General features: G+C 55.3%; 1 pseudogene; it reads left to right on the forward strand.

Annotated features, from left to right (window-relative positions):
* Positions 1-4745: 4745 nt before the first annotated feature.
* On the forward strand, positions 4746-6913 carry LOC136513694 (uncharacterized acetyltransferase At3g50280-like; annotated as a pseudogene).
* Positions 6914-12773: the final 5860 nt, after the last annotated feature.

Raw genomic sequence — 12773 nt, forward strand, 5'->3', positions numbered from 1 at the left:
TAGAGAACTCTTTGAGCTTTGGTGAGATTTCTATGGTCCAAGACATGGGTGAAACCACTTGTGACAACCCACCAAAATTTAGGTCCCTTTGCACAAAAATGATCAAGCATGTGATTTTTCTAAAGTGCAAAGTTTGTGCCATAAAAAAATGTGTGCCTCACAAACATCTAGCCCATTAGACGCCATCCTCTCGGGTTGGTGAAGATCACAAATGAGAGACCTAGCTCTGATACCAATTGAAAAGGTCGAGATGGCGACTAGAGGGGGGTGAATAGTCTTTTCTAAAACTTAATCTTGTCAACTAACCGAAACAAGTGCGGAATTATAATTATCGGTCTAGCCAAGACTACACCCCTCTATCTATATTCACTAGCACCTTTCAAAGATACTAATTAGCAACAAAGGTGCTGGGCTAGCTAGAGCTCTCCTAACCAATTCTAGAAGCAAGGTCACATAAACCTATGCTACTAGTACTTTAAGCGACAAGGGAGCTCCTACACATGCTAGTAAGCAAAAGCACCCGCTAAGCCCACACGTCGGGCACCGCAAGAACCTACCCCGAAGGTGAGGGTAGCTCAATGACACGCTTTACTAAAGTTGCTCTTCGCGACTCCCACGGGGCAAGCACAATGCCCCTCACAAGCTCTTCTCTAGAGCGCCGCACAAGCTTCTTGCAGGCTTCGACGGAGACCACCACCAAGCCGTCTAGGAGGTGGCAACCTCCAAGAGTAACAAGCACCACCGGCTTGCAACTCGATCACCTAGTGCCACTCGATGCAACCTCATGATGCAATCGCACTAGAATCGCTCACTCACACAATCGGATGATCACTATCAAGTATGTGTGAGATGGACGGCTCCTAAGCACTCTCAAGCATGGACACAAAGTCCCCCAAGGTGCTCAGCACCAGCCATGGCTGAAGGCCACTTCTATTTATAGCCCCAAGGGCTAAACTAGCCGTTACCTCTTCACTGGGCAACTGTTGGGTCGATCGAACGCTCCGGTCGGATCGACCGGACGCTGGACCTCAGTCTCCAGTCGTGCGATGCACGCCATGTGTCACCTGCGTTCAACAACATTCTTCTGACCAGATGCAGCAGCTTCAACTGACTGGATGCTGGACCATCAGCGTCCGGTCGTTTACAGTAAGGTACCGACCCCGACCGGACGCATCCAGTCGGTCGTGATCGGATGTAGCCCTAGCGTCCGGTCACTCTCTAGCGACACTGCTTTGTCTGACAATAGGACCGAACATTGCCTCCAGCGTCCGGTCACTTTTAGAGCCAGCGTTCAGTCGACAGACCGACGCTGCACGCTGACTGCCACTACTGACCGGACGCTGAGCCTTAGCGTTCGGTCACTGCGTGACCAGAGTCTGGTCCACTCTATGGGACCTTTCTCATCTCTATTTCTTCATCGAGTTGATCCACATCAACTCCAAGTTCATCTCCTTTGTAAATGTGCCAACACCACCAAGTGTACACCACTATGTGTATGTGTGTTAGCTTTTCACAATCATTTCCCAAAGGATGTTAGTCACTCAACTTGTCACGCCACTCAATCCTAGCGACAATGTAAAGTTAGATCACTCGAGTGGCACATAGATGACCGATATGCAAACAAGTTTGCTCCTCTTGATAGTATGGCCATCTATCCTAAACCTGGTCATCAACTTCTCTACACACCTATGACTGGTGAAATGAAATGCCCTAGGTTATACCTTTGCCTTGCGCATTCCATTCCATCTCCAATGTTGATGCAACACATGCACCAACATGATCAACAATGATATGATCCACTTCATATCATCATGTGATCATATTGGTTCATCGATCTTGACTTCACTTGCTCTTCACCATTGCCATCGTCCATCGGCACCAAGTCTTGCTCAAGCTTCACCACCACGCGGTCCATCACTCCAAAGCCTTCGACTTGCCCTTCACGCTTGCAACTAGTCCATCAAGCCAAGTCTTGTCTTGATCTTCTCCACCTTGATCACATGACTCAATGTCATGTCGCATGTGCAATAAGCTCCTTCATCACCACATGTGTGAGCTTTGCAACATCTCCAAGCCATTTTCACCTTCATGGCATATGTTGCTCACACACATGTACCTATTGACTAATCACCTGTGTATCTCACATAAACACAATTAGTCCACCTAGGCTGTCATTCAATTACCAAAACCACACAAGGACCTTTCACTAGTGCCCTGCTACGACCTTGCCATGGCGGTGCCGTTCCTCTTCTCCCGCACCGACGCCATCGAGAGCGACAGCTTCAGCAGCTCGCCCAGCGTGACGCCGTCGGCGCCGGGGACCACCTCCCGACGGCCCGCGTCACGCACCAGCATGATCTCCGTGTTCATCGACCACCCCACGACGTACACGAACCACCGCGCACCGCGGATGGCGGCGAACAGGTCCTCCCACAGCCACGTCGGCCGGTACGCCAGCCCGCCGTCGAGGCGGACCCCCGGGTCGAACGTGTCGGACAGGTGCGCGTTCTGGGCTAGCATGTGACGCTGCAGTTGGTCCGCTCCGGGAAAAACACGGGCTTGACGCCCACGAATTTGGGGAGGCGGACGCCGGCGCCCCAGTACGGGTCACGCTCCACGTCAAAGAAGTGCAGGCGGATGCGGAGGCTCGACGTGTGCGTCTCGTGGGCGTGCTCACCACCGCGGAGGTCAAGCCAGCACTCGAGCGGCTGTCCCGAGGCGACGCGGGCAGCGGGCATGGACCCGGCGCCAAGGACGCCTGCGCCGATGAGGTGCTGGTTCTTGACCGTGAAGGTGACCACCGCGGCGGCGTAGGCGCAGTGCAGGCGAAACGACTGGTTCCAGGGCGGGCTGGTGGGGTGGAACTCCACCTCCCGGGTGCGCGCCACCCGCGCCGCGCCGACGTCGATGTCGACGTAGAGCCGACTGTGCTGGAGGCAGTGCACGCCTGGGGACTCCTGAATCTTCTCTGTGGCCGCAGCCGAAGCTCCATGGCGTCCAGTGGTAAGGCCGCAAGGTCATCCTCGTCTGTGGTTGGTCCGCCTGGTCCACGTCGCCTTCCTGTACAGCGACGACGTGCCACATCAACACGAGAAGCCAATGTAGAGAGGTATGGATCTAAGTGATACGGCGTATAAAGTTTATGGACTCAAAAAACCACTTTGAAAGTTGATGGACCTAACTGAAACATCGTCACAAGTTAATGGATCTCTGATATATTTAACTCTTTTTTTTACTTCTTTAAACCAAAGAATACATTGTACCATTGCATTCCTCTCAAGGAGTGAATCAAGAAACACACAAAAATCAATCAACTATCTCTCTTTATCCTCCTTTTCCATCTACTCTTCACCTCGTTCTTCGTCGCCGTTGAACTGCTTGTGGATCGACGATGGCAAAGCTCTAGAGCGGCCAGGCCGACTAGGGCGTCCCATAGCCGCTGGCTTTTAAGAGACCTCGTCGGCGTATCTTGTGTATCACGTTCCCAACTAGCCTCCTCTGGTGACATGCATTGTGTATCGCGCTCATCGCCGGAAGCACACGGTTCGAATGCAAGCAATCCTAGGCGCCAGCCGACCAAAAGTCGGCTAAGCCCTATATCTAGCTCCTTACCAGTGTGTTGACCTAATTAAGCATGAACACGTTTTATGTATTTTGTTTGTGATATTTGTTTGCTCTGTTATGTAAGAGTTGTTCGGTACTGCTACTGTTAACTGAGATCTGTCCTCACGTTAGAGTCAATCCTTTTACCACAGCCCACGGGTCGAGAGCCTGTAGAGGTTGATTCGTGTAACTTGTTATCCGGTACCGTACCACTACTGTTTCCCCGTTGAACCGTCATTAGTATCTGCCGCTCGAAGACGGGAAAAACTACACACCTGCTGCCTTGGTCTTTGTCAACTGAAGAGGAACTCAAGCATAGCATATTAGCATTAACGCCACAACGTCATTGGAGGGTAGACGAGAGAGTACGAGACCAGCCACCGGCCCATCTGAGACGTCAAAGTTATCCACCCTACCATGCTGTTCCGACTTCTAGAAGGCCATATATCTGTTGCGTCCTCAACGAGATGACAGATGACACGGTTGCTCGACGACAGCGACGCCGAGTCGCCGACGACTGAGGCCAGTACATGGTACTCCGTAGTTTGCAGTTGTTTTGTGCCGGTTACATAGAAGATATTTCTTCGCCTTTGCATATGCAAGCGGTTCCAAGGCCAAATTCGCAGCAGCCAATGAGCCAACTGCTCAATCGATTGGTTTCCAGGTTCGCCGTATCTGCTCGCCGGCTGTTGCTGTCCTAGGTCGGCCCATGCAAATATGGCTCCGCCGGCGGGTCTCGTGACAGTGGTGGGGACCGGACGGAGGGGAGGGATGGTGGCTGTCTCGCAGCTTTTGTTGCCGGGGTACGGTACACATGGTGGGGCAGCCTCTGCGCCCTGGCCCTGTTGGCTGTTGTCGTGGGCAGCCCAGCAACGTCCAACGTGGTAGGACACGGATGTAGGAACGATGGCGGATTGCGTCGGTACGGAGGCAGCGCCGAACTGTGGATATTACCACTTGAAAGCTGCAGGTGCTAGTGCTGCCGCACCAGCGAACGAGCCTACGCAGTTCGCGATCGGAGTATATATCTTTTTTTTTTTTGAGAGGCGATCGGAGTATTATATATCAAGTTTGAGTGGAGGCAGAACAGGCCACAAAACAAAGGTGCAAACAGGCTGGGCTAGGAGTTGCTTGGGCTAGAAGCGTAGTAAGTGACACCGACTTTCTAGGCTTCACGACAGCAGGCCTCATACTTCGATTCAGTCAGTTTGTTCCGTGGGTGGCGCTCAAGGCCTAGTTTCTGGGCCCATCATAATTGGGCTGCAACTTGCCAAGTTGCCACCCGCCGCGGCTGCCGCGACCCTCGGCCGCGCGTGGGCGCTGGCCCCGCCCCCGCCCGCGGCCCCGGTGGCCGCTGTCTGATGTCTGTCCGCGTCCGGTGCTCTGCTCCGTGCCTCCGTGCTCTCCCCCTCCCGCTCCCGCACGGCCACGGCCACGGCCACACCCAGCCTCCAGCCCTGTGACAGGATGACAGCAACGCCGCACCGTCGCGGGGATACGAAATTTCCCGAGCCCTGGCGCCTTGTGGCGGCGCGGTGGACCACGTGAGTGCAACAGCCGTTCCATTTCCACCCGGTTCACCCGGTCCCCAACCATCGCGCCAAACGGAATGGTTCGCAAGGACGTGCGCGCGCCTGCGGCCATCTCTGTCGTCTCGAAGCAGATGGTTCGGCCTGCCGGCGCGTCGGCGCCGGTCGGAGGAGACCTCAGGCTCTCGGTGTCCGACATGCCGATGCTATCGTGCCACTACATCCAGAAGGGGCTCTTCTTCCCTCCGCCGCCTCCCGGCGTGCTCACGACGGCCTCGCTGGTGTCGTCGCTCGTGACGGCGCTCTCCCGCGCGCTCGGCATCTTCCCTGCGCTCGCCGGCCGCCTCGTCACGCTCCACGACGACAGCATCGTGATACGGTGCGGCGGCGGCGACGACGCGGCCGTCGAGTTCTACCACGCCGTCGCGCCGTCCCTGTCGCGTGGCGACTTCCTAGCTCACCGTGCCGACCGGTCTCACGAATGCCCTGTTCCCCATGGACCGGACGGTGAGCTACGGAGGCCACGCGCGCCCGCTCACGTCGTTCCAGCTCACCGTGCTCGGCGACGGCGCCGTGTTCGTCGGCTTCGTCGCCAACCACGCCGTCGTGGATGGCACCTCCTTCTGGCACTTCTTCAACACGTGGGCGGGGCTGTGCCGCGGCGCGCCGATCCAGGAGCCCGATTTCCGCCGCAACTTCTTTGGCGACTCCACCGCCGTCCTACGCTTCCCCGGAGGCGTGGGCCCGGCCGTCACGTTCGACGCCGAGGCGCCGTTCCGCGAGCGGATTCTCCACTTCAGTGCCGCCGCGATCCGGGAGCTGAAGGCGACGGCAAACCACTCGAAAAGAACAGGTCATCAAGACGCTGAGGCTAACGGCAAGCTCGTGCATGACTCCAGACTTCATGGGCGTTGTTCCTCTGAAATCTCATCGTTCCAATCGCTGGCTGACGACAAGACGACGACGTTCCGCATGGCCGTGAACTGCCGGCACCGTCTGCGCCCGGCAATCTCCCCGCTCTACTTCGGCAACGCAATCCAGAGCGTGGTGACGACGGCGACCGTGGCCGAGCTGGCGTCCAACGATCTGGCCTGAGCGGCGGCCCGGCTGCACGCCACCGTGACGTCGCACGAGGACGGCGCCATCCGGCGTGCCGCGGCGGAGTGGGAGGCCGCGCCCCGTTGCTTCCCGCTGGGGAACCCCGACGGCGCGGCGCTCACGATGGGGAGCTCGCCTCGGTTCCCGATGTACGACGGGAACGACTTCGGGTGGGGCCGCGCGCTCGCCGTGCGGAGCGACCGCGCGAACAAATTCGACGGCAAGATGTCCGCGTTCCCCGTCCAGGCGGGGGACGGTAGCGTCGACGTGGAGGTGTGCCTCGCGCCAGACACCATGGCTCGTCTCCTCCTCGACGAGGAGTTCTTGCAGTACGTGTCCTCCCCTGCACCGTGACACGGTGACAGAGTGAAGCGCCTGATGCGTGGCATGGCATGTTGCTGCGGAGCTCCATATAGTTACTGGATTTGTACCCTTCCAGTTCCAGAAGATACCAAATGCTTGTCAGCTTGAATGAGTTTGAGTGACCATGTAGAGATGATGTTCTGCTGTTTCCTTGTGATGATGCCGTTGTAGGCTAGCAGCAGTAGTTATGGCCTCCGACTCCGAGCAGGGGCGCCAAAACGGTTATGATAGGTGGATTATGGTTTTTAGGCCCGTTTAGAACGTGGAATTTTTTATTAATCAAGGATTTCTCATGTTAAATTAAGTTAATTCTTGTGAAATTCTTGAGACAAGCACCGTGATAGATACTTGTAGATTTTTCTCTCTTATCCTAAGCACTGAGATAGGGTCACATACAACATTTTAGTTGGGCAAATATATTGCATTTTTAGACAGTAGTTCAAGTAAAATGCAGCTCACCAAACAGCATAATCTCTGCCCACCCTTGTTTCTCCCTTGCCGGCGGTCAAAAAAGTGGAGACCTGCTCTCTTTATAGATTAAGTTTATCGATAACGCTCTTCTCAGGCGTCCGTCAGTCCGGATACCGCCCTTCCCAATCTGCGCCGCTAGCTCCTGCTTGTCACGCGTCCTGCCCGTGTCGCTCACTCCCGTCTGTGCTCGCCCGCCGCAGGCACCGTGCCCCAATTGTCGCGACCTTTCCCCAGCGCAGGGTGTCACACCGCGTGCACCGCACCCTGTCCGCCGCAGCCTTTCTCCAACGCAGGGGCGTCGTGCCGTGGGCACCGCACCCCGCCCGCCCACCACAGCCTTCTCCAGCGCAAGGGTCGCTCACCACGAGCATTGCACCTGCCCCACCCGCTGCACCCCCCACTCTGCGCCAGTGTCGATCTCCGTGCCGGCATCGAGCTTTGCGTGCCGGCAAGCCTCCATTCGTCCAAGCAACAAGTAGATGTTGCACTGAAAGCACATGTTACAAGCGTATGTTTCAAGTGTTTCTCATATTTCAGAGCTATGTTGCAAGTGTTTATATCGATGTCCCAAAAGCAGATCGGGATGTTGCACATGTTGCAATGTTTATACACTTATGTTTCAAATGTTTCATCTATTTCAGACGTATGTTTTAAGTGTCTTTCACTTGGATGTTGCAAAAGTAGATCTGGATGTTGCATATATATGCAAGTGTTGCAGGTATTTTATCTGGATGTTTGCATATGTTTGCAAGGGCTACACACATGTTTCCAAGTTTTTCTGGTGTTTTTGTATATTGCAAGCGTTTCAGCTATTTCAAACGTAAGTTGTAAGTGTTTCGTCTGGATGTTGCAAAAATAGGTCGTCGGGTATTGCACATGTTGCAATGGGACCCAACTGCCACAACCGCTTGGTGCGGCTGCTGGGGCGGCGGCGTGGGTCACCGTGTAGGCTCCTAAGGCCGGCAAACGCATCCGCGTCGCAACATCCACAGGCAGGGGCAGGTGACTAGGACCCACATGGGTTCCTGCCTGCAGGCGTGATGGTAGGGTGATACGCAGCGTGGGGTCCACATGGTGGCATGCACGAAAACAGACGACACAAGCCTTTTCACGTGCGGCGTGGCCTCCCGCACAAAGGACCGAAGGCGTCCAATATTTTGGAGCAGTTTGTATATGGTATGGTTGATAGCGAATTTGAATAATTCTTCTCCAACCTCTTCTTACATTGCCAATGTATGATAACGTTGGTGAAGGGCCACTGAGATTAGCACGCATAGAGTATCGACCAAGGATATTTGAATTTGTTTACGGTTGCTGCAATCCATATAAACAAACAACATTGGTCGGCCATGAGTTTGTTATCCACAACACTTGTAAAACCAAAAGAGGGGTTCTTTCCCTTGTTGTTTCAGTGTGATTTTTAGAGACCTGCTATATGTCAAGTGTCTGAATTTTGCATCTAATCAGGCAATGATTTTTATTCATTGGATCTAAATCAAATGACTTTGGAGCTTCTTCTTCCTTGGTTTGTTTCCTTTCCGTTGTGAAGTGCCTTTGGTCCTCCTTTTTCAGGCGCCTGCACTCTAGGAAGCGTGTGATTTTTAAGCTCCAACGAGCGGCAAACAATCGAAGAAAGAGTGCTTTTTATTTTAAGCTTCAATTTAGTCTTTGATGTACTCTTATTGTCGGGTTCATTAACCCGGGGTCCCTCGGGGACCGGCTTCCACGCCAAGGCTCGGCCTAGAACAACGGCATTTTCTTCTTCTGGACCGGCCCAAGAGTCTGAACTCAACAGACTGGAGCACTCGCTTCAGGCCCAGGCCGCCTTCGGCCCATCTCTCCGACCAGAGCGCTAGCTCAGGCTCAGGCTAGCTCCGAACGACCTCTCCGATCGGAGCGCTGGCGTCAGGCCCCGGCCGCCTCCGCACGACCTCCACTCGGAAAGCCTGATCCGAGGAACGCCTCTGACTCCAACCCTGTGTCTCCGACCGGGATTCATGGAAAACCTTGCTCATCGCTATTCTCCGACTGGCGCGCCAAAATCGACTGGGGACCATCCGACCGGGGATGCCTGCTCGAAAAGAACCAGAAGGCGTGCGGAGAAAGGCAAGGCATGGCTCACAAGTCAACACCACTATACCAGGGACCATACCCTGCACGAGGCAATGCTCTCCAGCCACCCTAACACAAAGTATTGTAGGGGCCGCTAGAAACTCCCATATGGTAAGCCCCCTTCGCGTGTCTCTGGACACCGATTGCGGTATGGGCTCCAGGATTGGCCATACCGGGTGAACATAGCACAGCTTCTCACATGCCACTAGGCATCCAGAAGTATTCTACAGGTACCGGCGTCATCCTTCCTGAAGAAGATAGCTCGACCTTCCGTACACATCTGACATCCTACAGCGACATCGACAGTATTGGGAGGCTTCAACCATTATCTAGTTTTCATCACCGTAGGCAGCAAGACTTAGAAATATCTGTACTCTCCCCCTCTCACCTGTAAAGCCATCCCCTTCATCTATAAAAGGGGATGCGCTCCCTCCCCCGAAGGGGAGATCGATTTCTTCAAGCCCAGACTCACTAGATCGACATCAAAGCTTCTAACCATAGGACCGCCAAGTTCTGACCGCGACCCTTCCGGTCAGAGCCGACCGAACCTCTTGTACACCCCCTTCTTCCTCATTCTCGTTTGTACCCCCACTACAGACTTTGAGCACCTGGGCTTAGGAATAAAGTTGCCGACCGACCCGACTGGACGTAGGGCACGTTGCCTGAACCAGTATAAATCATATATCATTGAGTGCTAGGCCACCTCCGATCACAACGTACAGCAAAACTACAAATATTCACTAGTTGGTCACTTTCTGCACCGACAGTTGGCGCCGTCCGTGGGGAAGACGCTGTACGTTCAACACTTCTTTGGTCATCGGATGGCCCATTTTTCCGCCACCCCCACCGTGGTGGGCTCGAGCGATATGATTCGCTTTGGCTCACTGGAGTTCCCTGCACTCTCGCCTGCCGGGATGCGGGTTCCACCCATCTTCGAGCCATTCCAGGCCTTCCGCTTTGGGAGCCTGGACTTCGTCGCTAACCGGTTTGGCGTACTCCACCTCCGCGAGGAGGCTCGTGACCCGGCACCCATCAGAGGAACGTCCTCCATCGACTCCGGGACGCGCGACTTAGACGGCGCGGCATCTGCGCTTCATTCCGAGCAAACTCTCTGCTCAAACCCCACTGTAAGTAATATGCGTGCTACTCACTCTTTATTTGCTATCTCTCACCAGTCACCCGGAGGAAATGTACTGCCCACGCCACAAACGCCATATGATCGGTTCCCCTACAGCCTTGCGTCCTCCGTGGACACCTACGCTCGGGGGCTCCGAAGGATGCTGGCACCGTCCCCCCTCACGTCCGAGTTCGTGGGAGTAGTGGGCTTCGTTCCTGCCATTCCTCACAAACTTCCGGATGATGATGGCGAGAGCGACGGTTCAAGCATCGGTGACGTGGTACCCCGCCACTGTCCATCCCGGGAGTGCGCTATGGCGGACGCTCCGCGACAACCGCCGGTGGTTGCGGAGTCTGTGCAAACTCACACCCCTCCAGACCCACGTGTAGGAGCCCTCGCATCTGCGCAAGCACACGCTGAGGAATTACGACAACGACGGCAGAATCAGCCACCGTCTGCACCGGCGCTGTCGGTACAGCATGTTGCGCCCCACGCGCCTGGCCTAGCGGGTGGCGCCCAGGGTCGTGCTCATCAGGTTCAGCACGACATCATGAGTGAAGGGAACGATGTCCCATAATTTGCCTGGGCTGGCCAGAATATCGCTGCTGCAGCAATGCTTCTCCGCGGTGTTCCCGAGCCCGTCGACCCTCAGAAGCGGGCAGTCTACCAGAACCTCCAGGTTCTAGTAGAGGCCGCTGCCGTCCAACAGGCGAAAAGCTCCGCATCACGACTCCGACCCTCGCCCTCTCTCCCCATCGGGAGGACAGGGACGCACCAGCCGGATCGATCCGTTCGCTCGCCGCCGTAGCCGGCAGGCTCAGCTCGGGGAGTGGCAACCGCGCCATGGTCCAACCAGGCGCCTGCTCCACACCGACCGCACTAGGATGCTCGTAGCATCGCTAGCAATCGTCGTTGAGCCCGACACGGTAACGACGTCCGCCATACGGCAGCAGGCAACATGGACCCTGGCCGAATCATCGAGGGAAGCAGAGAAACGTGCCCTAGGCGCGATCGCCGGTCAGATGACCGGAGCCCCAGCCCTGAGGGCCTGGGGCCACAGGCCTTCAGCCGGCGCATCCGGTGAGCGCTGTTTCTGTAGCGTTTCGGGCCTCCCACCAACATCACCAAATACACCGGGGAGACAAACCCATGCATTTGGCTTGAAGACTTCCGGCTCGCCTGTCGAGCTGGAGGAGTGGATGATGACTTTTTCATCATCCAATGTCTTCCCATTTGCGTAGGGGAGCATGTTCGGGCATGGCTCGAATTCCTTCCACACGACAGTATCCGTGACTGGGCATACCTCAAGAGGGTCTTCGTCGGGAATTTCCAGGTGACGTACGTCTGCCTAGGAAACTCCTAGGACCTCAAGAGCTGCCAGCAGGAGCCCAACGAATCCCTGTGGGATTACATCCGCAGGTTTTCCCAACGTTGTAACTCCCTCCCTGATGTCGTCGACGCAGACGTTATCGGCACTTTCCTCTCTGGGACAAACTACGAGTCCCTGATCCACAAGCTTGGCTGCCTAAAACCCCACACCACCCGCGATCTACTCGACGTCGCCACCAACCACGCCTCTGGCGAGGAGGCAGTCAGAGTAGTCTTTAGTGGAGGTTGGGACAAAGGCAAGCCCAAGCGCATGGATCTAGACGAAGGCCCCTCCACTCAGAGGGGCAAAAAGAACAGGAAGGATTAGCGCCGGACGGACGACACCGCATTGATCGCCGTAGCTGATCGCGCACCCAGGCAGCCCCAACAGGGACTACCTGACCACTTCAACAAACTCATGGATGGTCCATGCCCCAACCACAACTATCCCGTCAACCATCTCTATAAGGACTGCCAGCTCCTCAGGCGCCTGCTGAGGTAGGCCAGCAGGCCAAGTGGTAAAAAAGGCGAGGAGGCAGCGACCGAAGAAGGGGGCGCAGCGGACAAGGATCTAGACGACTAGAGCATGAAGGGATCTGATCGAAAGCCTACCAACTGAAGGACAACGACGACGATGCTCTCTCCGACGACCTTGGAACGGCTATGTCTTTTCTTCTCTTCCTAAGTTTCAGTCTTACCTTTACTTAGCGAACGCTCCCGTAAGAGCACCCCGACCCGAACACTTTTCGGCTCGGGGCGCTCGGGGGGCTCCACTAGGGGGCTCTGCTACCCCTTTGTTTTTGTTTTTACCCTAAGTACTCTTTTGGTTTTGTATGAAGAAACTCCTTCCTACCTGAGTAAAAGGGTAGTTCATTCCTTTGTTTTACCTTACGTAACTTTGCTTTAGAACATTCTGACTGATCGCACCCCGCCTTTTCCTACGGCTATGACCGACCGAGCCTCGCGGGCCACGCCCCGAGCTTGTAAAGTTGCAGCCTACAGAACAAACAGGCAGGTACGAGGTAGAAAGAAATTTTAAACAAAATTATGCTAAGGGAGAACTAAGGAACGAAAGGAAACAAGCTTCCCCAAACGGAGCAACTCCATCACAA

This window comes from Miscanthus floridulus, chromosome 16 (assembly GCF_019320115.1).
Source record: "Miscanthus floridulus cultivar M001 chromosome 16, ASM1932011v1, whole genome shotgun sequence".
NCBI lineage: Eukaryota > Viridiplantae > Streptophyta > Magnoliopsida > Poales > Poaceae > Miscanthus > Miscanthus floridulus.